General features: G+C 40.5%; 1 protein-coding gene across 1 annotated transcript in view; it reads right to left on the reverse strand.

Moving 5' to 3' along the window:
• TRIM66 (tripartite motif containing 66) overlaps nt 1-26,173 on the reverse strand; it is a 419,382-nt gene extending 393,209 nt beyond the window's left edge. The window contains exon 1 of the mRNA XM_044082811.1: nt 25,846-26,173. The gene's annotated coding sequence lies outside the window, so the exon portion shown is untranslated. The remainder of the gene's footprint in view (nt 1-25,845) is intronic.
• Between the last annotated feature and the right edge of the window lie 1,617 nt (nt 26,174-27,790).

Here is a 27,790-nt window from a genome sequence, read left to right on the forward strand (position 1 = left end):
TAGCTTTCGGTGATTTTTTTTTGCTGCTGTTGTCAGACAAAGCATTCGACCAATAATTATGAAATCCCACAAGTCAGCAGGTTGCTAGTGATCATGAGGAGCCCTTTGGCAAACAACCAAACAACTCACACAATTCAGGGATGACAGTTCCTACAAACTTGTCTTTACCACCACTATAGCTGCAAAGACTTGGCTGAAGTGCTGAAAATAAACTGATGGTTATCTGTAGGAGATGCCATCCCAGCTGATACTGTAAGGTAGGTTAAACTGTGGGCAAGCTCTGTGCATTGTACTTTAGGTACGTGCCGAACCGGATTATGGTCAAATGGGTCCCTAGGCAGGGTAATGGATCAGCTCCCCCACAGCCATTCCAGTGTCCCATCACTTGGCTATTACTCTCCACTTACCATAAACACTGTTCAAACCTATCAGTGCACAGTATTTCCTTCTTTACTTGTACAATGATTACAGATATTTGGAACCAATTTAAAACTTTTATTTTAAATTTTATAGAACACAGCCATTTGTTAAACAAAACAATATAGTCTCACAACGAAAATAGACTTGGTATGAAAAGTAAACTAATCTTCCCTTGAAACCCACATTCAAAGAAAATGCATCTGGCTGGTGGTAGGTTAAGTTTACCTTTGAGCTGTTTTCAAATCATGGTCCCCTTCCAGACATTTGTCAGATCATGCATACATGCATGTGTTTTTTAATTCACCTTCCTAACTGTATTAAATTATATTTATTTTTAGAATGTGTTTTAAATTTGTAGTTTTGAATATTTTCTAGTAAGCAATTAGACAAAATGTAGGAACCAATAATGAGAAAACTACCCATTTCAGAATATTTTAACCATAAAAGGCCACTCAAACTTCTATTATAATCAATCAATATGCAATAATTCCACATTAGAGAGATCTATAACTAACAGAGGTTGCTGTTGACAAAACTTAATTTGTACATAAAACACAAATGTTAAGTGAAAAAAATGTAAGCTGGTAATATTGCATTAGGTTCATAGTTATTAAGCATCTCATCCAAAGGAAGACACACACAAGAGTGAGAAACCCCATCTCCCTTAATGTTCACCAAAATATCAGCAATCTATTTACATGGTGTGGGAGTAGAACTCACAGCCTTCTGCAATAAAAGCCAAACATGTGACCTGTTGTGCTGCTAACAAATTTTATAGCACAAACACTGATAGCCATTTGCTAAATAAAACAGTTGTACATTGAAAACAAACTTGGCATGACCAACAGTAAACTTCTCTTCCCTTGAAACTCACAATTCATTAAAAATGCACTTCTGATGAGTCAGCTAGTTGGTGTAGAGGCTTCAGGCACTTCTCTCCTGTAAATCAAGGTACAGGGTTTCAGCCCAAATTAGTTCATTAACTAACCTGACATCCAGTCTAAGCAAGTTAATTAATCAAACTGCCAATCCTAACTAGCGCATTTCAGACAGACACAGACACAGACACACACACGCAAACTTCTCTCATCTCACTCATCTACTGAATGGCTCATTATTTTCTCTCACAGCCCTTCTGCAATGTTAGAAAAGTCAATTATCCGAGTTTAATATCCCAGCTAAAGCAGGCAGTTACTAAGTTTAAATCCGTGTTGTTGTGTATGCGTCTAGTATGATGCTTGCAAATACTGAGAATGCATCCTTAAAGAAATTGCAGTTAGGGTGCACCCTTAAAAAAGAAAAAAGGCACTTTAAGTTGTTTAAATTAAATGTTGTGACAGGCCCCCAACCAGTGGGCCCCCCCTCCCATAGCCAATGGGCTCTAAGCAACTGCTTAGGTTGCCTAGTGCTGGATTTGGCTCTGGGCATCATCATGTTAAAGATAAAAGGAAAGAATCTGAAAAGGGGCTAAAATCTGTACTGCAAAAATGAGACATGGGGGGGGGGGTCACTGAATGAAAATGACAGTGTGTACTGTGCCTTCATGGATAGGCTGTGACAATATCTGAGTGCACATGTAGACTCCTATCCATGACTGCTAACAAGATCCAATCTATGTCTGCTAAGGAGGAATTATCAGGAACAGCAAGGTCTAGTGGTATGTCATGATAGAAGGCAGCCATGTCAAAGAGTGGTAGTGCGATAGGAAAATGTAGGTTGGCCAGTGAGTACTAGCCAGAAATAAAGGTCTTATAAAACAGAAAATAGCTGTAATTATAATGTTCTATACAGACTATTGTGGTGGTATTGTCTACAACAAAAAACAGATGCAGATGGCTGATGTAAGCAGGATTTTGAGTGGTTTGAAAAAGAAAGCAAAAGGAATAAGTAGATGATGGGTGCTTGGATGACACTGATACATGTGCTACATGTAAAAAAGCCTTATCAACATATACTAGAGATTTAAATGGATTAACAGTGAGGGAAGGAGAAACAGAAAAACTAAGATCTGGAGAATTCTTTAATACCGAATAAGCAATGCAAGACCCAACACTTATTTGCAAAGAGACATTATAAATTTGTGTGACAACTGCTAAAGCAAATGTGAAAATAAAGCAAATGTGAAAATAATAGAAACCAGTCATTCAGTTTTATTGCAAGCAGTAATGTATTTGTCGCCACCACCTACAATGACATGCAAGATGGGGGCTTGCATGGATTGTAATTTAGTAGTATTTTTGCCATGTTTATATGCAAGAGGTAGAATGTGGACATCAGCTAAAACGGTTTCAAAATATTTAATCTCAGTACACAGTCAAGAATTGCCATTTGTAATTATTTCAAAAGATAAATAAAATGTAGAACTGAAGTGCTGATCAGTAATAGAATAGGTATAGCATAGCTAAGCTAAATTGCAATAATGTTCAAAGACATACAGCATACTGAAAGTTGGCAGGAAAGGTAAAAATGAAAGACAAGAAGCAACATCACTAACTCTGAAATTTAACATGCAAAATACCAGCTAAAAGCATATAATCTTGCTGCTCATGAAAACTTTGCAGAACTATACAAATCCTTACACACATTCAGGGCAATATACATTTATTTACACTGGGTTACACTGAAACAGCATTATAGGTTCATAGGTGGTTGCTGGGCTATTGACCTGAAGGTCTTTATAAGGTTAGCCATGTGTGCGCAGTACAATACTAGACAACCCAATATAAAAGATCTTGCCTAAACTCGAGATCTTAGTTAGCAACAACTTCCCATTTCTAGGAGGGTCATAGGTGAAATCCTTGGCAGGAATTTATATAGTTTCCCTTCCAGTCATCCAGGCTACACAGGGTCATGGAGGGCTTTGTTTGATGTGAACTGGTAGCCTATTCCAGAAGAATGTCAATCTCTGAGAGACTTATCTGTCTCTTCAGTAGGTCATACTTATGTTGGAGGCCAGGTTAAGGGTCCGGGAGCAGGTCACCCTTTTCCAATTTTACTTGCAGATATGCAGAATTTCCATTAGGTTTGGATCCGAGCTTGCTCATAGGTCAGGCACAAGTCTCATCTAGGCAGTCTGTATGCTACTGAGTACAGTGACAATGACTTCAGTCCATCAATGTACATGTGCTGGAGACCCTGAATTTTCTTGGTTAGAAATCTCTGAGGTCTGTAAAGTTGCTAAAGGTGCCTGGTAAGGTACATACTAAAGGGAGCATTGTACTCCATTTTTGGCCTGATGAGGGTCAAGTACAGGGATGTTAAGACCACTTTCACTCTTAAGGCAAGGCCTTTGCTAATGAGGTGTAAAATGCAGAATGCCTTCCTTACCACACTAAACAAATGGTGGCCAAAGTTTAGGCTACACTCAACTTTTATTTCCAAGTCTCTCACTACTGAGTTGTTACTTAGGGTATTATTATTTATAGGATATTCTGCAGAAATATTGTTGTTAAAGTGGATGATAATGCATTTTTTGCATTGAGTTTGAGTCCATGGCTTGGTACCAATCATTGGTTTATGAGAGTCCCTCTTGAAGAATATGGACATCATTTGGGGATTCAATGATTGTACCCAATATGCAGTCATCAGCAAACAGTCTGCCACAGCTCCTCAGTTTGGCATGAACTGAGAGGTATATTCCTAACGAAAGGTGTTCCAGCACTGTCCCCTGTGTAACCCCACTGGTGACAGCTCTGCTGGTTAAGGTAAAGTCCCCAACTCTGACTAATGGGTGATTTGTTGGTGAGCCAGTCCTATACCTGTAGTGGTGCAATGGTTACCCATGTTGGTGAGGACCAGCTCGAGAATATTTGAGCCTCTTGTGGGGTTGCATACTGTTTGTTCCAGGGCATTAGTGCTAAACTCCAGGAACCTTTGTGTGAGCATGTTGGTACTTGCGTAAGTTTCCCAGTCAATGGAGGGATAGTTAAAAATCACCCATGACTAGAGTATTTGGTTAGAATTTGATTGTCTTAAGTAGGTCAAAATAAACAGCGTGGGGATCTTGGTTCATTAAAAGGGGTCTATAGCCAATTATGACTTGAAGGGGGGGGTGGGTCTTACCCACAGTTAGTTGAACTTGGAGTTGGTCCATTGAGTATCCCTGTCTAACCAGTCTAGAGGTGCATTTATCTTTGATGAAGACAGATACTCCTCCTCCTTTGGTTCTAACACAATCCTTTTGCGGTCTGAAAGTATGGAAAGCATTGTAGGATGGAGTACTCTCTGCAGCCCTTAACCAAATTTCTGTGACTGCCCAGACATCAACATCCTCCAGAGAGAAGAGTGCAGTTTCTAATTTAAACTCCTAGCGTTTAGCAGCATAACATCTCATTTACTTGTGAGGGATATTTTGATGTCAGAAATTTTGATCTTGAGACCTTTCCTAAAAAAAGGCACTATGGGGGAGGCAAGGGCCTTATCCAGTAACCAAAAGCTTAGAGGTGACAGGTGAAGACCACCTCTGGTAAAACAGCGTAGTCTATTAAATATGTTATCCCAGGCTGACAGGAACTGAATCCCCTTAGCATGACACCAGAAACTAAGCCAATTGTTGAAGTCAATCATTTTTTGTTTATGTTGTGGTATCATCCTAGTTGAGGGTAGAATGCTGCTCAAGGCTAGGGACATACCTGCCTGGGACACATCAATAGAGCTCAATCATGTATTTTTTCATATAGTCCAGTGAAGTACATCTCAAGTCATTCACACCAATATGAACTATGACTGAGTCATATGGTACTACTTGTTGAGAGACCTAAGTGCATGTGTTATCTGATGGATCCTGGCACCTGACAGACAGCTGACCATAACCTTCTTGTTCAGGCTGGTGAGTGGGACATGTGTGCGTCTCACAATGGCATCACCTATGAATAAAACATTGGGTTTACATGCGCTTTGCCTTAGGGACTTATTTGGTGAAACACTGGTGTTTGTGTTTTTGTATATATTCACTGCTACAAGTGCTATATTAGGTGTAGCCTATTTGTGTTTGGAAGGTCTATGGTGTTTAGGTAGGTTTCTGGTGAGTACCTCCACGTATGATGGTTTATGTGTTGAGTGCATGGTTTGTGTAGAAGGTGAAGTATGCTCATTGTTAGTGTTCTCTGTGTGAGAGCAAGGATTCCAGATTCTTAGTGTAGATACATCTCTCACAAATTGTACTTGGGTGATTTAGGAGTAGAGGATTGTTAGTGTACACGAGGCAGTTGCTACACTGCCTCAGGATACCATGTCAATTAGACTGGAAGAAGAAGTAGAGGGAACTGACCATCCATAATGCCAGGTTAAATCCTGTTTTCAGTGTGGGGGTGAGAAAATGGAGGGGTGTGGTATAACGAGTGTTCTAAATGGGGTGGTCTATAAAGGGTCTACCCTAGCAGGAGTTCTCTAAATGGTATGAGACTATTGAAGATTTGGTGGTTTTGGGATGGTTAAAGTGCAAAAGCACAGCTGAGCCCGAGATGCTCTCTGAACAGTTAAGTGCAGTTTAAGGGCTTCTCAGATGGATCACGGGCAAGTACTATTTATCTACTTTTGCATCTAAACCACCAATGGTAATCCCCACTGTGTGGTAGTGCACGGTGGTGGATGGAGGCGTGCTACACATAAACAGATGAATACAGGAGAGCAGTGTCTGGTTGCCTAACTCTGGAGCTCTGTTAAAATGGGTCTATATCATTTAATTAAACTAGGTATTCATCGAGCATTAATCAGCGAAATTCATAATTCTGTGAACCCCAGACTTTTTCCCAGGGTTAGGAAGCACTTGACCATCACCGCAACTTTTCCCTTTTCCCCACACTGTTGTGCAATCTCAGCATTGGTATATATAGTTAGGGGATGTGGGTGATGCAGCCCCCGACTTGGGTGGGTTTGATTTAGTGCCGTGTCTGTTCTGGAGTGCTGGTGGAGGAGTAATTCCTAACCCTGGTAAAATGTGCGGGGTTCACTGAAATGAGTTTCTCTGATTAGTGTTTGATAATCAAAATATACATTCATAAAATACATAGTTAAGGAGATACAGACTGTTAAAACAAGGGCAAACCTGTGCAGATTCAGGGCTTGTGCAGCAACAGACAAAAAGTGCAACAAATCAGCAAGAACAATTAAAAAAAAAAAAAAAAAAATCAGCAATACAGCAAATTTGTAATACAGCAGCAGTTTAAAAGTGCAAAATACAGTATAAAATTGTACTTATGTTTAGCAGAATGCAACAGATTCCTTGGATTGCACAGATGAATACAGCAGAGCAGGGGCTGGTCACCAGACTCTTTAGTCTACTACTTTTATTTAACACGTCATTCAATTGAAGAACAGTGGAACTGGGGTGTGAACGTTTCCCTTATCCCCATTGCTGCATGATTTTAGAGTTACGATATCAATAGTTGTGCGGGTGTGGACTTTGCCACCCTTACAAAAGTACCTTTTTTGTGATTATGCTGTTGAGTTAAATTGTGATTCAGACTTGGTTTGTAAGAAAACCCTAAGATATGCCTATTTATTGAGTGTTAAGGAACCATCATGAAATGAAGCAATCAAATGTCTATAGGAGTTTCTCTATAAAAAAGAAATATGGACATGGGATAGAAAGAGGTCCGATATGGTGCAATATTTATGCAAAGGAGAAAGCCAAATTAATCAATACAACTGCCTACAGGCTACAGAAGTTCAATTAATAGCCACGCCGGCTATTAATTGAACTTCTGTAGCCTGTAGGCAGTTGTCACTGAAGGTGGGTGTACTCTCAAGCAGCCTACAGAGTTCATTTCGCAACAGTTTTATTTATTTTTTTGTTTAGTTTATTCAGGGAAAGCAGGTAATGTCAGGATTATGGAAAGCTGAGAAAGAACCAGCTGCCCAAGGTGGGCAAAGCCAAAGAACTGGTGCATGCCAACCTGTTAAACAGGAAATGGTTTCAGCCTTAGTTGCAGCTGTAGCCCAGACCAGCAAACAGGAGCACCAGTCTGGTGATGGAGATTTTCAGCCCTCAGAAACAGGACAGTTCACTTTTTCCTCAGGAGGACATAAAAATCCATCAGGAGTTAAAGAGACTAGAACTGGAGGACAGATGTTTGAAACTAGAATCAGAGAGAGACTGCGGCGTTTGGAGGCTGAAGAAAAGGGGAAGCAGAATCAACATGAGAGGGCGATGCAGACTCTTTGTCAGGGTCATGGAGGTGATGATGGAGAAGGGAATAACAGAACCCCAGAAGCAATAAATGTCTGAATTTCTTCCACAATTTACTCAGAGTGATTTGAAATAGTATGTAAACAGTATAATGCTGACCAAGGGCAAAGGGTACGGTTCCTGACCTCTTTACTCAGTGGTAAAGCTGTAACTGCTGTTTCTAAATTGTTTGATATCGATTGTTTAAACTATGATAAAAGTAAAGAAATGTTTATTTGAATGTTTTAAGTTAACACATGAAGCTTACAGAAAAAAAAAGTTTCATGAGCAGAGATGTAAAGTAGATGAAAGTGTGTGCGATTATATTGCGAAGTTAACCACTTATTTTCATAGATGGGTGAGTGGGTGTCAGGTCACCACTTTTGAAGGGCTGGCAGACCTTTTGGTGAGGGAACAAGCCCTTAGCACTTCGCCTAAGGACATGAGCATCTGGTTGGCAGATGAGAATGTAACTGCAGATGAGCTGGGGAAAAAGGGGGATCTCTTACTTAGCAAGTAGGGCATCACTGCACAGGAAAGGGATACCCTGTGCTGCACATGGATATAAGGGAAACCATGGTGGGCACCTTAAACCACCCCAGCAGAGTCCACTAGTAACAGGGGAAGTTACTAGTTCAGGTACATGGCCAGGAGCAAGGATTAAATCTTTTAAATGTAACCAGTGGGGCCATGTATCCTACAGATGTCCACAGAAGCAAGGTAGGGAATAAAAGGTGGGGGATCCAGCAAGTGGGAATAATAGTATGCCAGTGGTAAGTTTTCTGGAGACAACAGGGGTACCAAATTGTATCCTATCTTAGTGGTTGGAAAACAGGCCACTGCTAAGAGAGACACAACCTCGGACATAACCATTGTAAAGACTGCAGTGGTTAAAGAGGAGCAGTACTTGCTTGGGCAGTCCACTCCAGTCAGAGCTCCCTTGACTGGGAGGGTGGAAAAGGAAGCAACAAGTAGGTGTGTGAGGATATCCCTGCAGATGTCTTAATATGGAATGACTTGGATAATGCAGTACCTTGCGTGCATGCAGTTATATGCAGTCAGGCATGTGGGTCTGGTAGCCTGGGGGAGACCCAGACAGACCTCACACCTGAAGTCAGGACGGTTGAAGTGGCTATTTCATGGAGGGAGCTACCCTGCAGCATTGAGCCGGAAGGTGAGACACAGCTGCTGGTAGATACTGGTGTTCCCTTGGACAGTGTGACTGCAAGGAAAGAGAAGAGTCATAGTAATCAGGCTGACAGTGAGGCACCACTATCAGAGGATACCAGACTTTCATGGAAGGGAGCTGAGAAGGAATTACAAAGATAGACTCAGCTTTCAGACCTTACGCTGATATGCTTGAGGGAGGTAGCTAGGGAGGCACCTGATTCTCCAGGAAAATAGGAGCCTGTATACTGGAACAAAGGGTTATTGTATAGAGAATGAACTCGTGAGGGAGATCTAGAGAGTGACGTAAAACAGCAGTTGGAAATGCCTAGAACCTACAGTCTGGCAGTCCTAACCATAGCCCATGACATTCCTTTTGCAGGTCATATGGGCATAAAGCGTACCAAGAAACATCATGCAGAACTTTTACTGGCCTGGTATTGCAAGGGTTGCAACAGGGTACAGCAGGACCTGTGAGCAGTGACAAAAAGTAGGCAAGGCAGTAGATGAGGTCAAAGCTCCTTTGATGCCTTTGCCTGTGATTGAGGAGCCATTTCAGAGGGTAGCAATGGAAATCATGGGGCATCTGAGTACCCCAAGTTCCACAGTGAAGAAGTATATCCTGGTGGTAGTAGATTATGTTACTAGATACCCTGAGGCAGTAGCTCTGTCCTCAATCTGTCCTCTATTAAGGCAGAGAAGGTAGCACATTCTTTGTTAAAGACTTTCAGCAGGGTAGGTTTCCGAGAGAAATACTGACAGACAGAGGTGTCAATTTCATGTCAGACCTGCTGGCCTGTATGTGGGGTGAAGCACCTAAAGGCCACCCCCTACCATCCCCAGACTAATGGTCTTGTGGAGAGGTTAAACTATACTAAAGACCATGCTATGGGGATTTGCAGACCAGTTTACTAGAAAGTGAGAGAAATATTTGCCCCATCTGTTTGCATTTAGAGAGGAACCCTAGGAATCCATAGGTTGTTCACCCTTTGAGTTGTTGTATGGCCATAGGGTGAGGTGGCCTCTAGATATGATTCATGATGAGTGGGAGGGTGACTGTGAATCCCACAAGGAGTCAGTTGTGGACTATGTCCTAAACCTAAGGAAAATGGCTTAGGGAGCTCAAGGGTCTGGCCCAAGAGAACCTGGCAGGAGCTCAACAGCAGAAAAAAATCTGGTATAACAGGAATGCTCAAGCCCAAGACTATGCTGTGGGACAGCAGGTTATGGCTATCATTCCTGTCGGACATAAACTTGGGAGGGACCCTTCAAACTGGTAAGGAATGTCAGTGATGTTAACTACATGGTAAAAATGCTAGGCAGGAGATAGGGGCACAAATTGTACCACTTTAGCATGATGAAGCTTTGCTATGATAGGGAGGCCCTGGTGCCGAGTATTTGAAGTGGACAGCAGGAGGAGTCTGAGGGGGATCTGGTGGCTGAGCTCCTCAGGGAGGCTTGGACTGAGTCCTCAGTGGAAGGAGTAGCAATGCCCCAGCAGCTATCCCCTACCTAGGCTCGAGAAATCTGAGCAGTGTTACAGGAGTTTGGGGGTATGTTCACCGGGAAATATGGATGCTCCCACCTAGTGCAGTCCCATGTGGATACAGAACCCCAAAGGCCCATCAAGCAGGCCCCTTACAGGTCAGATAGATTCAGAGAGAAGAGATACAGAAATTTTGGAACTGGGAGTAATCCAGGAGTCCAGAAGTCCCTGGCCCTCCCCAGTGGTGCTGGTACCAAAGAAAGATGGCAGCACCAGGTTCTGTGTGGGCTACAGGAAACTATAATCACAAAGAGTCAGATGCTTACCCCATGCCTAGGACAGAAAAAGCCTTAGACCAGCTGGGTGGGGCTAAGTATCTGACCACTGTTGAGCTGACCAAGAGCTATCAACAGGTGCCCACAACTCCCACCACTAGAGAGAGGTCAACCTTTGTGACTTCTTTCGGATTATAAAAGCATTCACTAAGATGCCCTTTAGTATGAAAAATGCCCCAGTGACCTTCCAGAGGCTGGTAGATCATATCTTAGCAGAAGCAAGTAATTACATCCCTGTTTACCTGGATGATATTGCCATTGACAGCTATTCCTGACATGAGCACCTTCAGCATATCGGGGAGGTCATGGGAAGACTACAAAGGGCAGGATTGACCATTAAGCCATGTAAGTGTCAGGTGAATATGATAGAGGTCTCCTACCTGGGACATAGAGTAAGGAGTTGTAAGGTCAAGCCAGAACCTACCAAAGTGGAAGACATTCAGGCATGGCCTGCCCCTGTTATCAAAAAGCAGATGAGAACATTCTTAGGGACAGCAGGATACTACAGAAACTTTGCCCCCAATTATAGTACCATAGTTGCACCCCTCACAGACCTGACCAAAAAAAAAAAAAAAACACAGGCCAGATAAGGTAGTGTGGACCCCAGCATGCGAGTTTGAATTCCAGAAGCTTAAAGGAGCTTTAAGAGGACACTCTGTGTTAGCCAGACCAGATTACAGCAAATAATTTGTTGTGCAGTTGGATGCTTCAAACCATGGTGTGGGGGCTGTACTCAGAGAAGAGCACCCAGTGGTATATCTCAGCTGTAGACTCCAACCTAGGGAAGAATGTTATGCAGCAGTAGAAAAAAATGTCTAGCCATAGTATGGGCACTGCAGAGAAAAAAAAATGTATAGCCATAGTATGGGCACTGCAGTAACTTCAACCCTATCTGTATGGAAGGTAATCCACTGTAGTTAAAGACCACAATTCCTTAACATGACTACATTGAGCCAGCCAGCAAAATGCCAAGTTATTAAAGGTGGAGCATAAGGTTGCAGTAGTATGATATGCCAGTGCAGCACCATAGTGGGGTTAGCAATGCTGATGCAGATGGGCTGTCAAGACAGAGTGCGGGTTAATGTATTCCCAGCTCATTCTTCTCAAGCGTCACTTGAAAAATTAGCTCGAGTCTTTAAAGGGGAGAGAGATGTGCCAGTGTGTGAGGTATTGCCAGGTATGCCAGGAGAAGTAGGACAGTGGATGTGTAACATCTGCCAGCACAGCTAGCTGTAATTTTGTAAATAATTATATGTCATTTGTATACCAAACTGATTTGTACAGATGCTTGTGTTGAAAAAAAGTATTTGTAAAGCTGTGTGTGTTAAAAATGTACCAGCAGTGTGCTCAGCTGGACAGAAAAAGAAATTTAAATGTATTATTGTTTAACAGAGGATACTGGAAGAGAGGAGGTTAATCTCAATCCTCCAACCTTTCAAAATAGTTTGAAATTAAATAACTGGCTTAGGTCATAAAAATTTTATCTTCCACTTCTCAATCTAGCCAGAGACAAAATGTCTGTACTAGGAAGCTTTCTGCATTGTCTTTGGGATGAACTAATTGCTACTCTGGAAGGGTGGAGGTTTGAAAATTGTTTTATGATTTCCAGGAGCTGGAGCAGATCTTAGCAAGGCTCTGTGTGTGTGTGTATTTCTGTAATCCATCACGAAAAATGATAATTTAATACTAGGTGAGAGTGAAGTCTCACAACAGTCTGTTCTTGGAACCCGACAAAGAAGGACCCCTCATCTACTTCATCTTTCCTTTCTCTAGTAAGTGACCAGGGAATAGTAATTCTTTAGATCAGTCAGGAAAATATGAGATTAGTTATGTACCTTTTTTCTGTATGTGTGTGAATCTATTCATCTGTGTTAGTTTAATATTTCCTGTAGTTGAACCTCTGGTGTTTACTCTAAATAGATATGTAGTATTTTCATGTTCTTTTATTATTAAATATATTTAAACTTTTCATTGTGGTTGGTCCTATAAGAATGTTTTAATCTCTCAGAGTATCTATATATGGATTCACTTTACAATCTAGAAATGCTGAAATCGTGAATTTCAGTATCTCGAGATGAAAGTGTTGAAAGTACAATAGATTGAAACCTCAAAAAAAAAAAATCACAGTACTGAAACTTCAGAATATCAAATTTTCAGAATGTGATGCTCTGTGTTTAAACACACCCTCCACCATACAAATAAATGCACATACAACACCTTCCTCCCCACACTACAACAAACCAACACACACACACACACACACACACACACACAATTTATGCCCCCCACACCCCCACTACTTATATATACAAACTCTGAGGTCGCACTAAAAAGAATAAGATGTCAAACATACTGCAACACACAAAACACACATTACATGTGTACAAGCATCACCACTTCAGCTTACACATTCACACTCTTACCTACCCTAACCTACACGTAAAACTTCTCAAAACACTCAAAATAATACCAAATCCCTACCCAAAACCCTTAAACAAAAAACGTATCCGAATCTCCAATTATAACCACACATCGGCAGCCATCTCTATATCCCAGACCACACTGCACCTTCAAGACACAATAAACCACAAGTAAAATAGCACATAACCACAACTGCGGATTCGACAATTTCGCATTCAATCAAATGCAGTTTCGAATAACTGCACTTTTGACACTTATCTAGAGATACAGAAATTCGCGATTTCAGTATTTCGAGATTGTAAAGTGAAGATATATATATATATATATATATATATATATATATATATATATATATATATATATATATATATATATATAAATTATATAATTATAGTGTGTGTGTGTGTGTGTGTGTGTGTGTGTTGACAACTCTGGCCACTCCTGAAAGCCTTGCTGTTGGTCAAACTACCATTTGTATTAATATTACATTTCACTCAGTATAATTGTGTACCTTGGCAAGAGCTTTAGGCTAGCTAGTTTTGGAGTGTCTGGTGGTGGTGCAACTACTTTATAGTCTGGGCAGATGAGGGCATAACTAGTAAATCCATGCCTGCCTTTCTCAGGTGTATGTGCAAATCAAATCTCAAAGTTGTAAATGTCAGCTGCTTGGAGCAGGGACACAAACCACTGCTTTCACAGAGCAGGTGCTGGAGGATCTGACTTGAACACTCAACCCTAGACACAGAGAGAGACAGACATCTGGAAATATTGGATTTTATTTGAAGTGAACATCTCTCTCCACTGCCAGTGATGAGGATTCAGGCTCCTTGATTACTGGCCCAGAGTGGGGACTTCAGTTACCACTGCTTGCTTGTCTTGTCCTTAACATATTAAGCCATCTACTTAACAGATTAGGTCCGTTATGATATGGCTCCCAAAAAACAAGTGTAAAGACTTATTTTCTTTTTGTATATCATTTAAAATGATATAGTTCATTAGATGAGAAACTGAAATAACTACAAGTGGTAAAAACTTTCAGATGATATAGGAATGTCATTTGGTCTTGATAAATGTGCACAAGCAACCCTTAAAGCAGGAGAGCTGCAGCACCAAGAAAATATCAGTCCGGGACAAAAATGCGATATAAAAGAACTTAAGTCATAGGTGACTCTATAGTCAGGCACACTGCTGTCCCACTCACCAGGCTGAACAAGGAGAAAATTACAGTCAGCTGCCTGTCGGGTGCCAGGATCTGCCACATAACACATGCACTCAAGTCACTCCACAAGTACAAATACGACTTAGTCATTGTCCATGCTGGAGTGAATGACTTGAGACGTACCTCCCTGGACTACATGAAGAGAGACATAGAAGAGCTCTTGGATCATGTGACTCAGGCAGGTATGACCCTAGCCCTGAGTAGCATCCTGCCTTCACCCAGAATGATACCACAGTATAAGGACAAAATGACTGACTTCAACAATTGGCTAAGCTTCTGATGTTATTCAAAGGAGATCCAGTATTTGTCTGCCTGGGAAGACATGATCAACAAACCACGATGCTTTGCCAGAGATGGTCTGCACCTGTCACCCCTGGGATTCAGATTACTGGCTAAAGCTCTTGCCACCCCTATAGTGCCTTTTTCAGGCAAGGTTCAAAGGATAAAACCACCACCGTAACAGATACAAGCATGCAAAATCTGAAGATAATGCTACTCAATGCTAGAAGTATAAACCTCAAAATGCACTCTCTCGAGGCACTCCTAAAAATGGAGAACATCGATATCTGTGCAGTAACTGAGACCTGGTTCAAGGCTCCAGAGAGCACCCCTGCAATACCAGGCTACAACTCTTACCACACTTTTTGGCCACAAAACCAAGACCGAAAACACTAAAGGTGGAGGAGTGCCCATATTCACACCTCAGGCTAGTTGTCCAACACAATGCATCTGAAATTCTACAGGAGCAACTAACACTAGGTAAGACTGCAATACAAATTGTAGCTTGCTACAGATCCCCCATCATGCCCTAAGATTCTCACTGCACCTTTCTAAACATACTGGAAAATATTAAGATACAACCAAACACCCTAATACTGGGTGATTTCAACTACCCTGCCATTAACTGGGAAAACTTCTTGGGTACCAACTCCTTTTCCCAACAGTTCTTGTTATTCATAAATTCCAACACCCTGGATCAACTAATCCATTGTCCCACCAGGGGCTCCAATATCCTAGACCTGGTCATTACCAACATGGCAGATATATGCTCCACACCAGTGGTCACCCCCTCATTGGTCAGGTTTAACCATAAGCAAACACCCTTGACATCCGCATCCCACCCCCCAGTAAGGAAACCTCCTTAAAAAACTTCTCCAAAGCCAACTTCATGCTACTGAAGTCAGAAGTGACAAACTTCACGACACCCACGCAGACGGGATCTGAAAGTTCGACTGCAGAATCCTACACTAAGGAGTGTACGAGCACATCCACTCGTGCATGAATCATGCCATCCCAAATAGAACCAAGATGCTCTTCTTCAAAAAAAGGAAGCCAATCTGGTGGTCCCTTGCTATAAATAAACAAACTATACAACAGAAAGAAGAAACTATTTCAGAAAAGAGGAAAATCCCAGGATGCAAAAAACTCCCTCACCAGCCATTGTAAGAAGCTGAGATCCCTCATAAAATCCTCAAAAGCTAGATAAAATTGCCAAAGATTCCAAAGACAACCACAAGGCATTCTATAGTTATGTCAAGAATCTAAATGGCAATGCTCAAATCTGCTCTGAGCTACATCAGAATGGCATTAAACATACCGATCCCAAGGATATTGCTAATATCCTGGCAGATCGATTTACTGCCAACTTCACCCCCTAAAGGGCCCATCTCAATACCAAAAGATTGCCAAATTCTGGTAATCATGGCCACACAGGTAGAAACCTCACTCTCCAAAAGCTAAGAATACAGAATCCATGGGACCAGATGACATCCCAGGCTGTGTAGTACATGAACTACAAAATGAACTGGCACCTCACCTAAGTGTCATGTTTAATCATAGCCTCACTTCAGGCTTCGTGCCCACCAAGTGGTGCACAGCTACAGTTACCCCACTCCACAAGGGAGGATCCACCTTGGATCCCAGGAACTACCGTCCCATCAGTCTGACAAGCCTAATCTGCAAGGGCATGGAATGCATTATCATGGAACTTATAAACAAAGATACTGGCAACCTTCAAACACTAGACCCCACCCAGTTTGGGTTTGTGAAGGGCCGATCTTGTATCCTGAATCTGATTGACTTCTTCGAATCAGTCTACAGAGCTGTGGACCTCACCAAGGCCTTCGACACCATCCCCCACTCTGGAATCATAGATAAACTTACTAAGCTGGGCATAAATCCCTACGTCACTCGATGGGTTGCCAACTGGCTTACTGACAGAACCCAGACTGTAAAAGTAGCAGACTCCAAATCCAGCTCCAGACAAGTGGAGTTCCTCAGGGTTCAGTCCTGGGACCATTCTTGTTTGGCATCTACTTCTCTGAAGTACAGGCCAACACTAAGGGACTCTGGCTAACAAAGTTTGCAGATGACTGCAAACTGGGAGCCATTACCGAATCCCCAAATGATGTGGATATTCTACAAAAGCACCTTACAGAAACAGATGCCTGGTGCCAGAGCCATGGGCTCAAGCTTTAATGCCAAGAAATGTATCGTTATCCCCTTTGGAAAAAAAAAACATGTACCCATGAATTACCGCATAGGTGGCAGGACACTAAACATCGAAAGTGTGATTACAGACTTAGGGACACAGGTGGGCAGTGGTCTCACTTTCGATAACCACATTGCCACAACAGTCAGAAAATCCTTCTCTGTGGCACACATCACTATGGGCTCTTCATCCAGAAAAAAGAAGGAGGTCATTGTCCCACTGTACTCATTCCTCATTAGACCCATTATAGAGTATAATGCCCAGTTTGGTATGTACCTCACAAGACATCTGCAACAGCTGGAAAGGCCACAGACATACCTCACTAAAAGAATCACAGGCCTAAAGCAGATGCCATATGCTAACAGTCTAAAAAAACTCCAGCTATACTCTGTGGCATATTGTTTAATCAGAGGCAATCTCTGCTTACCATACAAGGCCATGTCACACCCTGAGCTGTTGGACATGCTCCACTTAAAGAAATCCCAATCCCTCAGAGCCACACGCTCCTGGGATCTAAACCTTGTCATCACAATAAACAAAACATGCTGGAGGGATAGGTTCCTGATCCAGAGAGACTCCCCGTACTCTGCAATAGACTGCCCATACATGTCAAGCAGAGCGCCTCATTGGCCCTCATCAAAAGGAACCTTGATGACTGGATGGGAGATAGGAAATTCACCCCTGGGATCATGTCAGTCACCCTGCTAGACAGGGGTCCAGAGAAGTAAATATTGTGGGAAGAAATATCCAGGGAATTGTTATGGCTAGGCTTGCATAGACCCTAGGGCTGATAGGTTCAAGAGGGCGTGTATAAATATTGAGACATTGATGAAGGATCAAAAATAAAACATGAAGAAATGCAAATAAAACTTAGTAAGGAATGTTTTTGAAGGCTAAAAATAACACTGAAAACAGCTCTGACATCTAGGAACAAAATCCAGGCTATAAAACCAATTTGTTCTGCTTGTCCCAACTTACAGTTTTGGAGTGATTGACTGTCCCCAAAAGAAACTGGATCAGTTGAAGAGGAAAACAAAAAAATGGTTCATGCTTATCAAATGATTTATACAAATCAGTGTATACCAAGATTATATATTTCCTTTCCTGAAGGAGTCATGGGTGTCTTCAAAACTGATTACATGTATAGGATTGCATACATAGCTGATGACCTCAAGATCCAAAAGTAGTGAAACTTTTAAAGCATAAGGAGAAGTCTAAGATGACTTTCCTGCTTAGTTTAGCAGAAGCATACTGGTGTGAAGCAGGAATGGAAATCAAACCAGAAGCAGGTAAAAATCAGGCAGCAATTGAATGCGCCAAGAAACAAAAGCAAGAATATAAGGTGAAGGATCAGAAGAGAAGCACGATATGTGGAAAATGCATAAATATAGCTGCAAGTACAGAAAACTCTTGGAACAACCTCATATCGATTAGGACCAAGTGCAGGAATAATTAAGGAAAGGTGAATTTAAACCGAAAGGTTAATATTGGCAGTCCAGGATAGTGAACTATGTACATGTTGGCTCACAAAGTCCATTGAACATGTGGGAGAAACAGACAAATGCAGGTTTTATAAAACAGAATTGGAAACAGTTGCACATCTTGTTGCCTGGTGCGACACACTCATGGCAGAGGGTCTATATACTAAAAGACACATTAATGCTGTAAGACTGTTGCACTGGGGATTATGCAAACACTGCAATATAGAAGGGAACATTGAGTTTCTTTTCAGGTTGGATTATGTTTTTGAACAGCTACATCCCAAAGGGAGCTTTATATTGTACTAGAGCTCGAATAAAGAAGAAGAATAGGGGAGCAATAACAGACTTTGAAGCTATACCTTTGGTAATCAACTGAACTAGGCAAAACATTTTCTAATGCTAGTAGAGGAGCTCCCAAGTGCCTAATAAGTGTATCAAGTTTCATGGGGTGTCATTTATGAGGTAGGCGAGTAGGAACTCATGCATTTCAAAGGGCATGGCACTACACTTTTTATAATTTAGTTTTAGACCATGGTCCTGCCACCATTTGTTTCTACATCTTAACCCCTCTTGTAGGATCCATGAATCCTCTAAATATTAGAGGATAGCTCCAAGACTGCACTCATCGGCAAATCTAATCAACAAAAAACCCTAGATATCAACTATGACATCAGAGAAATATACGTCGAACAGGAGAGGCCCCAGTACCAAGCATCCCACTAATAATTAGCCTTTATGACAATAATATGAACACTAATGTGTCATCTTCTGTCTACAAGACAGAGTGCCATCCAGGAGTTTGCATGCAAGTTTACATTTAGTTAGACCGGTTTCACTCTAATTTTGGAGGGTGGAATTGTTCGGGTCAAGGCACACTGATTTCATACATGCAATATTTCAGTGACTTTTTTTCAAAGAAGTTTAGTAGATTAAGCAGGCAGGGTCATTACTTCACACGCCCATACTGGATAGTGTTGTGAGATTTTAAGCTGCCAATATCTTAAAAGTAGGAGTTCCATAATTATGCATTCTATCATCTTACAGATAAGACTAGTAAGGCTCATTAGTTTATAGTTTCCAGCATCAGTGGCAGACAATCCTTGTAGAGTGAATGACTACATTGCTCTCCATGCCTCTAGGCAACATCAACTGAAACACTGAGATGGAATGCTGTACCTCTGCAAATTATCAGACTCAGAGATAGTGTTTTTGCCTCATGGAGTGTTTTTAGGATCTGCTTCGAGGTGGCCCTTCAGGGGTGCAGACATGATGTCATGTTTGAGAGTGTTATGGGAATCGTATGGAGCTACAGACATGATGCCTTGTATTGAGGAGATGTTTGAACTAACTTATGCCCTTATGTTAGCTTATGTCCTTGAAGGCTGAGTGGGTGTTGCTATATATCAACTCAGTGCAGTATTGTGTATTGTTCCTACAATTTCTGACAGGTTAAAGGACCAGTGCTTATCTTGACAGAGTTGGTGACTGCCAATTCATATGTTGCCTTGGAAGATTTTGTTTTGTTCCCAAGATCTTTAACTTCTTGAGTTCATTTTTCCAGAGGTTTTCAGCTTATTGCCTATGGGTGTGGATTTTTTTTTTTACATAGCTTATTTATACTGGGGTTGTACCACAGGGGGTTGTTTCTAAATTTGACACTGTCAGATTGAGATCAAGGCCTTTCTGCAGACATTAAGGAGAGAATAGAAACTGCATACAAATGCATGGGTGACAGCTGCTAAGTCATTGAGGGCAGTGCGGACTTTTATTCAGGTCATTAGTTACCTGTACATAGTAAGCTTACCTTGCAGAAATCCCTAAAGATAATAGGATTTGTGGACATTTTAGGTTGTATCCTAATGGTGAAAATCACTGAATGGTGGTCAGATGTTTCAAATGATGTGTTAATTATAGGAGCAGATAATGGTGCTACAGCTTTGATAACCAGGCCCATTACATTTGAGTCCCAGATATGGGGATTGCACTTGCTGGTCTAGTACGTTTGTATGGAAGAGGTGTATATATCAATTTGTGGTAGTGTCTGTTGGTCTCCCATTTTATAGATCAATTAGTTGAATTCCCCAAGAAATATAATGCTTGTTTCAATGGTGATGGACTTAAGCTTGTTTACATATGCCTTGTTGATTGATGGTGGCACAGAAAGAGTTTTGTAGATGTGTAGGCTATGGTAAGGGACCTTATGGATAGCTACTAGGATATGGAGGAGTTCAAGGTCATTATTATTCCACGTATGTCTAGATGTGGTAGCACTGTGAATATGGACACGCCACCACTGGTGACATAGCCACTCCCTCTAGATAGTCTGAATGAGTGGTAGGCATCAAATCTTGATAGACAGGACATGCTATGACTGCACTATAAATATATTGCTGTGATGACTCAAATGCGACTATTTTCTTTTGTCGGGATGCCTTTTAGGAAGGGCGACTCCTTATTCATCCTTGCAGCACTGAGCAGCACTACCTTTATCCTGTTCGGTTTTAGTCTGGCTAGTTTGAAAGAAAGGACAGAGTGACATTGCTTATAAAAGACACAAAGGTGGAGAAGCAATAGAATGCCTCGCTGAAAGAGAGAAGAGATGCAGTAGACTCCTTAAAAAAAATGGTAGAGCTGTCAAGCATTTCCTTTCAGGCTGGCACACATTGGATTTCCTTGCAGTGACACCAGTAACTAAGCCAGTGGTTGAAGCCAATCATCCCTTGTACATATTGTAGCACTTTACGTGACAAAGGCAAGATGCTGCTCAAGGACAGCTGCCTACCTGGCTCAGGTGCATCAGAGAGCTCCAGAATGTCACTCTTCACATAATCCAAGGATGGCTTCCTCAAGTCATTCACACCCTCATGAACAATGACCATTACAATATTTACAAAATAAGGCAGCAAATTATCCTTAGCGCATTAATGCAGTGGTCTGTTCTTAACAGATTACATTCAATCAATGAAGGACCCTAGAAAATATTGCATGCTACATTATATATATCTACTGCCTGTGCAATGCAAATAAAGTGTGTGCAACTGCCTTGCTAAACACAGAATTTTGCCTGTTGCTAGGTATCATATTTAACCCATGTTCTGCTAACCCTGGTTGATTCAAAACTGTGATGCATAATCTCCCAGACATTAAACACTGAACCTTTTTTAAAAATAACCAGCAGCATAACCAATAAATAAGGAAGTGGAAACAGCTATTTTATTTAGGCCAATAAGAGTTAGAGTTAAATGCTAGACTGAATGGACAGCATAAACAGTCTAATAGCTTAGCAATTAATGGCAAAATATTATACATCATAGAAATCTGGCTAGCTACATCTATCTGTGGGTGGAGTCTGTATGAGTGAATGTTTTAAAGGCTGTTTTTCAGCCTTTTGGCTGCTTTTCGTGAGACTGTACAGCAGTGGAGTTTGGGAATATGACCTTAACCTGCTTTTGTAGGATCTTGGAGTTGATTATAAATATCTATTTTACATCACTGTAATTCCAAATTGCCAAAATTGAAATCACCGCTGCACTACATCGAAACCTTACTCTACTGAAACTCACTACAACGAACTCCAAAATTTAACAAATTTAAACTAAAAAATGAACCTTTATAGAGGTTTTTGCAGGGGGAAGGCAAGCCCCCCTGAGCCCCCACACCCCCTGCAAATTATATATACCACCTCTGAGATCACACTATAGTGGGCAAAAGGGTAAAATTTCCCAATCCTCACTGCACTGCAATCTCCATTCAGAAATTTAAGTGTTGTGCAACACCTGCAGTCTGCAATTCTTTAAAGGAAAGAAACACTGCAGCTGTTATTGTCCAGGGTGTCGCTAGGGATGATCTTTGTTCATTGTAGTGAGCTTCAGAAGAGTAAGTTTGTGATGTAGTGCACTTACAGTACTGTGGTCTTGGTGATTTCAATTTCCGTAATACAAAATTTCAGTGATGTCAGGTAGACCCATATATAATTTTGTTATTTATAAATATGCAGGGGTTGTGGGGGTTGCAAGGGTGTTTTTTCCCCAGTTCCATCTCTTAGGATTTTGTCTAAAAAGATTGCTATTTTAGTTTTTGCTGTTGTGACTATATAAAACTGTCTCATCAATGAGTGAACAGATTATTATATATAAAATTCTGTAAGTTCAGAATCCCGAAGACAAAAAAATACAGAGATTAGAATCACAAAACTATATGCTGAACTGCATAAGTTTTCCCAGGGCAAGTAAGGACTTGCCAAATAAAAAACACACACACACACACACACACACACACACACACACACACACACACACACACACACACACACACACCTCACTATCCAAAACCCACAGAGGTGGGGGACTATCCCCCACACCCCCCCAAACTATACATACCAACTCCAGGGATTGCACTACAGGGGATAAAGGGCATAATTCCCCAATCTTGGGCAAGTGTTTACTCGCCCTGGGAATGTACGTGGCTTGGCATTTTAGGTTTCGTAATTTTCATCTAGGTATTTTCAAAAGACATGTAGCTAGGTGCATGCATGGGTGTGCCTTCTTTGAAGGTTCAGCATCAAGGTGGCACCTCGGCACTGTAAAAATCCACTGCCAATCATTAGCGGACCGGAGTTCCGCTGTGGAGATCCCTAACCGGGAAAAGCCGAAGACATTAGAAGTAGACCCATAAGTTTTGTAATCACTTGAGAATCCTTACCTTTTCCTTTATTTGATAAAGCACTTTCTAGCTATGTCTCAAATTGTCCAAAGCAGTTCCTCTATGATGATGGGATGGTATCACAGAATGCCAATTCTATATATAGATGGTTATAGTTCATTTAATCTAAAAACAAAAATAATGTCCTATTTGACTGAAAGTTCATTTGATCTAAACCACAAATGACTGAATCACATCTGATCAAAAACTATGTTGACCTGTGGAAAAGGACTGCTGCCATAGGAATTACAATGCAAATTTGCATCTATCCGTATTAGTTCCTTGGAAATGCTTACTGTTAGGTCTAGGTCTAAAAGTTTGCGTATATACATCAACAGCGATTCAGTGGGTCAGAAGCATTCTTTTTTTCTCTGCAGTTGTACATCTGTGGAGTAGTATATTTTAGGGTGTGGGAGGTGCAGGGGGGACTTGCACCTCCCGCAAAAAACATTTTTAGAGATATCCAAATAAAACAGCCAGCCACAACACAGTACAATGACCTGGATAAACACACAAGAAAACTTCCAGAAGTTCCAGGTAAGTAAATAGGTTTAATGCTTCAAAACCAAGCTAAAAAAACAGAGATAAGCACTTTAACATCCTCTTTTCATTAGCCGCTTCATCAGAGGGCTGCATCAATTCAATGTGACTTTGGTATAGTTCTTAAGGGGACACCTTCATTTAAACCAATCCCTTTATCAGCTTGTATTTCTAAAATCCATTTTGTTTCTGTACATTCAAACTTGGTTCTAATGTTACCATACCTTTTATTACATATAAACAATTCCAATACCAAAAACTTAAAACTGATGAGAAGTACCACATTTTAATACAGGTGAAGCATTCCTGCTATCTTGTTTTCCTATACTATACAAGTGCTTACTTATCCCATTTTTCACGCATCTATTTGCTTTACCCACATAGTAGCTGTTACAGAGCACACAGAATGCAGGGTAGACAAGATTACTGCTTTTGCAGTCTGCATAAAAATGGAAAGTGTGTGTCTTGTGGTGGGGTGCATATATGCATCACAATTACATATGTATTTACAAAAGTTATAAGTCCTGCAGGCATATGTGCCTTTCCGTTCCAATATATTCTTCCTTTTAAAAAGGTGACATAGAACCGGTTTTAATGTTAAGATATGCTATTTTTTCTTTACCACTTCACAGACCATACCAACATCAGCTGAGTAAGTAATACTCATTCTAAAATTATTTTCATGTGCATTACTTAACCTAGCAGATACATTCTCAATTTGTGCAGACAAAAAGTCCAGCGTTATCATGTATGCTTTGACACACACACACACACACACACACACACACACACACACACACACACACTCTGTGGCCCATCCCTGTCCAGACATAAAAGGTCTTAGAGGTGGATCTGTTAAAAATGTGTGCACTTTAGGCAGACCATATATAGTGGGAATAGTTAGAAATTCCACAAAAAAAAAAAAAAAAAAAAAAAAAGATTCATATAGATTCTTATCTATAGCAACTTCCATCAATAATTCCTGTATTTCAGAATGCACATTATTTACCCGACTACGCACCTCAGATTGCTCACATTTCTTATAGTTTGATGAGTTACTTAACATCAAGTTCATACCATCCAAATACCTGGTGGTGTCCATCAAGACAACCCCTCCCCTTTATCAGCAGGGCATACTGAACATGTTCTAAAGATACTAGGTCATGTAAAGCAGTCCTTTCCAAAGTAGTCAGATTATATAACTTGTTACTTTGTTTCATTAACACATCATATTTATCATGCACACAAATTTTATAGACGGCATCAACCAATGATGGATTTACTGGTACGAACTGACAGGGCTTCCTAAAACCCATACCCAATTGGTGTGCTGTTATTGCCATAAAGTAGTCTACGTGAAATATTTTGGATGAAACACTTGAAATCAGTTAATACAGCAGGTATACTGGAACTTCTAAAAGGCACAAAACAAAGCCCTTTATTTAACACACTATACTGTTCACTGGTTAGTTTGTGAGATTAAATATTTATAACCAAGTCTGTTGTATTTTGCTTCACACGGGGATGGTCCCAAATCTAGCTGTACCATCTGAACTAGTTTCTTCTATGATTGTCAGCTACTGGTCATTGACCTGCCTCTTTTTTTCTCTTCTCTTGTCTGTTACAGGCTCTGGTAGACTCAGATGTAGAGTTTGAAACAGTACCAAAGTCTGTGGAGACACCCATTTGTATATTAGATGAAGTTGCTGAAGCCCCATCATCACCTAAAGTAGGAGTCAGTTTACTTGAGTGCACATACAATGCCCCCCAACATCAGAATTAACAGACGCAACCATCTGTTTACTGACAGTGGCAGGCTATTTAATAGTGTCAAGTGGAGCAGTTGGAGGTTTATCCTTCTGGAATCCCACATTCATGCTATTTCTAGCTTCCTCTTTGCTGCCCTGCACCTTTGTTTCACACCATGAGAATACACGGCCCTCAGGGAAGTCAGTTATGCCCCTAGCAAACTTTCTCCGTTTTGTCTCTAAGAGACATGTTGAAGTAAATCATCTAACTTCTGTTTGTATCTGTCTGAAGTTATAAATGCATCCAGTTTATGTTTAGAATCTAAAACAATATTCATGATAGCTTCCTCCAAAGGGCAAAAGAAGTCAATAATTAATCTCATATTTGTAGCTCAACTCAAGGTTAAGGGATTGCCATTGTTTCAACAAATTAGGATATAAATTCCCATATGTTGGCATCCTGAGTATTCTAAGTATCTTGGGACTACTTTATGATGTATACAGGCTTCCATGTGAAGCCTCTGTCGTGGTAAACATTTAAAATTATAAAGAGCATTCTTAAGTTCTTTAAAATATGCCATAAATGGATTAAAATCAACAGTCATTGAGCCAGAGGCATCAGCACAGTCAATATTTAGTTCATTAGTTGTAGTTAAAAGTGGATTTACCTTTTGTCTCAAGAATTCATCCAAAGCCATTAAATCCAAAAACCTGTGTTGATCTATAATTGTTGTAGTCCAGTTCAGTAGTATTCCCTTCTGCCATGCTGCTAGTATCCAGCAATGAAAAAGTGAATCAGAAAAAAAAAAAAGATGCAAGGTAAAGGCTGGAGATCAAATGAAACAGTTTAAATCCAAATAAGACAGACAAACAGCACAGCACAGCAAGACTCCCTGGTTACACATACAAGAAAACTTCCAGAAGTTCCAGGAAAGTAAACATGTTTATTGTTTCAAAAACAAGTTAAAACCAGAGACAAGTGCTTTCATAGCCTCTTTTCACTAGGCACTTCATCAGATCTAACAAGTAACACACAAACCAGCATTTAAGAAGAGAGATAGATGCACTGTTACCTCATCAAATCAGGTGACTTCAGTATAGTTCTTAAGGGGAAAGCTTCATTTAGTTTCTGTTTTAAAAACAATAGGTCTTTAAAACAGATTCTATATTGCAAACCCTTAATTGAAAGAATATAATTTATAATAATAAGAAGAAAAATACATCAGAAAGTAAAGTTATATAGGCCTGCAGGACTTGTAACTTTTGTAAATATATATGTAATTAAAGGGTGATGCAAATATGCACCCCACCACAAGACACACATACTTTTCCATTTCTATGCAGATAGCAAAAGCAGTAATCTTGTCTACCTTGCATTCTGTGTGCTGTGTAACAGCTACTATGTGGATAAATCAAACAGATGCTTGAAAAACTGAATACATGAGCACTTATAATGTATAAGAAAACAGGACAGCAGGAATGCTTTCAATAAATATGTATTAAAATGTGGTACTTCTCATCAGTTTAAATTTTTGGCATTATAATTCTTTAACTGTAATAAAAGGTGTGGTAACATTAGAACCAATGTTGAATGTACAGAAACAAAATGGATTTTAGAAATGCAAGCTGATACAGGGATTGGTTTAAATAAAGCTGTCTCCTTAAGACCTATACTGAAGTCATGTGTTTTATTTAACATTTGTTAACTGAGAAAGCCAAATTTGAGCAATGCCAATTTTCAGTGGAGGCTAAGGCAGAAACACTCCAGATACATGTCTTTGTAGCATGGGAGTAAACCCACACAGGGAAGAAATGCAAACTCTGCACAGAAGGCACTGCAGCTGAGAATCAAACTAAAGAACCTCTTACTGTGAGGTGACAATGCTACCACTGCACCAGTGTGCCATCCAGACTTAGTTATGTAACAGTACATCTATCTTTTTAAATGTTTGTGTGTTACTAGTTAGATCTGATGACGCAACTTGTTAAAAAGAGGCCAATAAAGTATTTATTTCTGCTTTTAACTCATTTTTAAACTTGTTTATTTAGCATAAACCTGTTTACTTACCTGGAACTTCTGGAAGTTTTCTTGTATGTTTAACCAGGACATCTTGCTGTGCTGTGGCTGGCTGTCTCTTCTATTTGGATTTAAACTTGATTACCAGCTTTTACCTTGTATCTGGGGTTTTACTGATTTTTAGAGATATATTTAGTGCACGTGATACTTTTAGTGAAATGAGTTACAATGATTGTGGTTTCAGTAGTTTGTAGTTTTGAAGAAATGCGCCACTGTTTTTACTTATATCAAATGAACCATAATCATATAGATAAATAAACAGATATATTGATTGATAGATAGTTATATACTAGATAGATAGATATAGATAAATTAATCTAGTTAGACTTTATCTAAAACCTTAATAACACAATTTGCCAGATTGATAGCATAATGAAATTGGACACTTGTTAAAACTGTTGTCACAGATGCAGAATGTCACATTTCAGTCATTTGCACAATCATTAGGTCTGGCAGTTAGCACAGTGGGTGAAGGATGTGAGCTGCGGTATAGGGTTTGATTCTCGCAGCAATCATTTGCCTACAGGCTGATCTTG

The sequence above is a fragment of the Protopterus annectens genome, chromosome 9.part0, assembly GCF_019279795.1.
Source record: "Protopterus annectens isolate FY-2018-M chromosome 9.part0, PAN1.0, whole genome shotgun sequence".
NCBI lineage: Eukaryota > Metazoa > Chordata > Ceratodontiformes > Protopteridae > Protopterus > Protopterus annectens.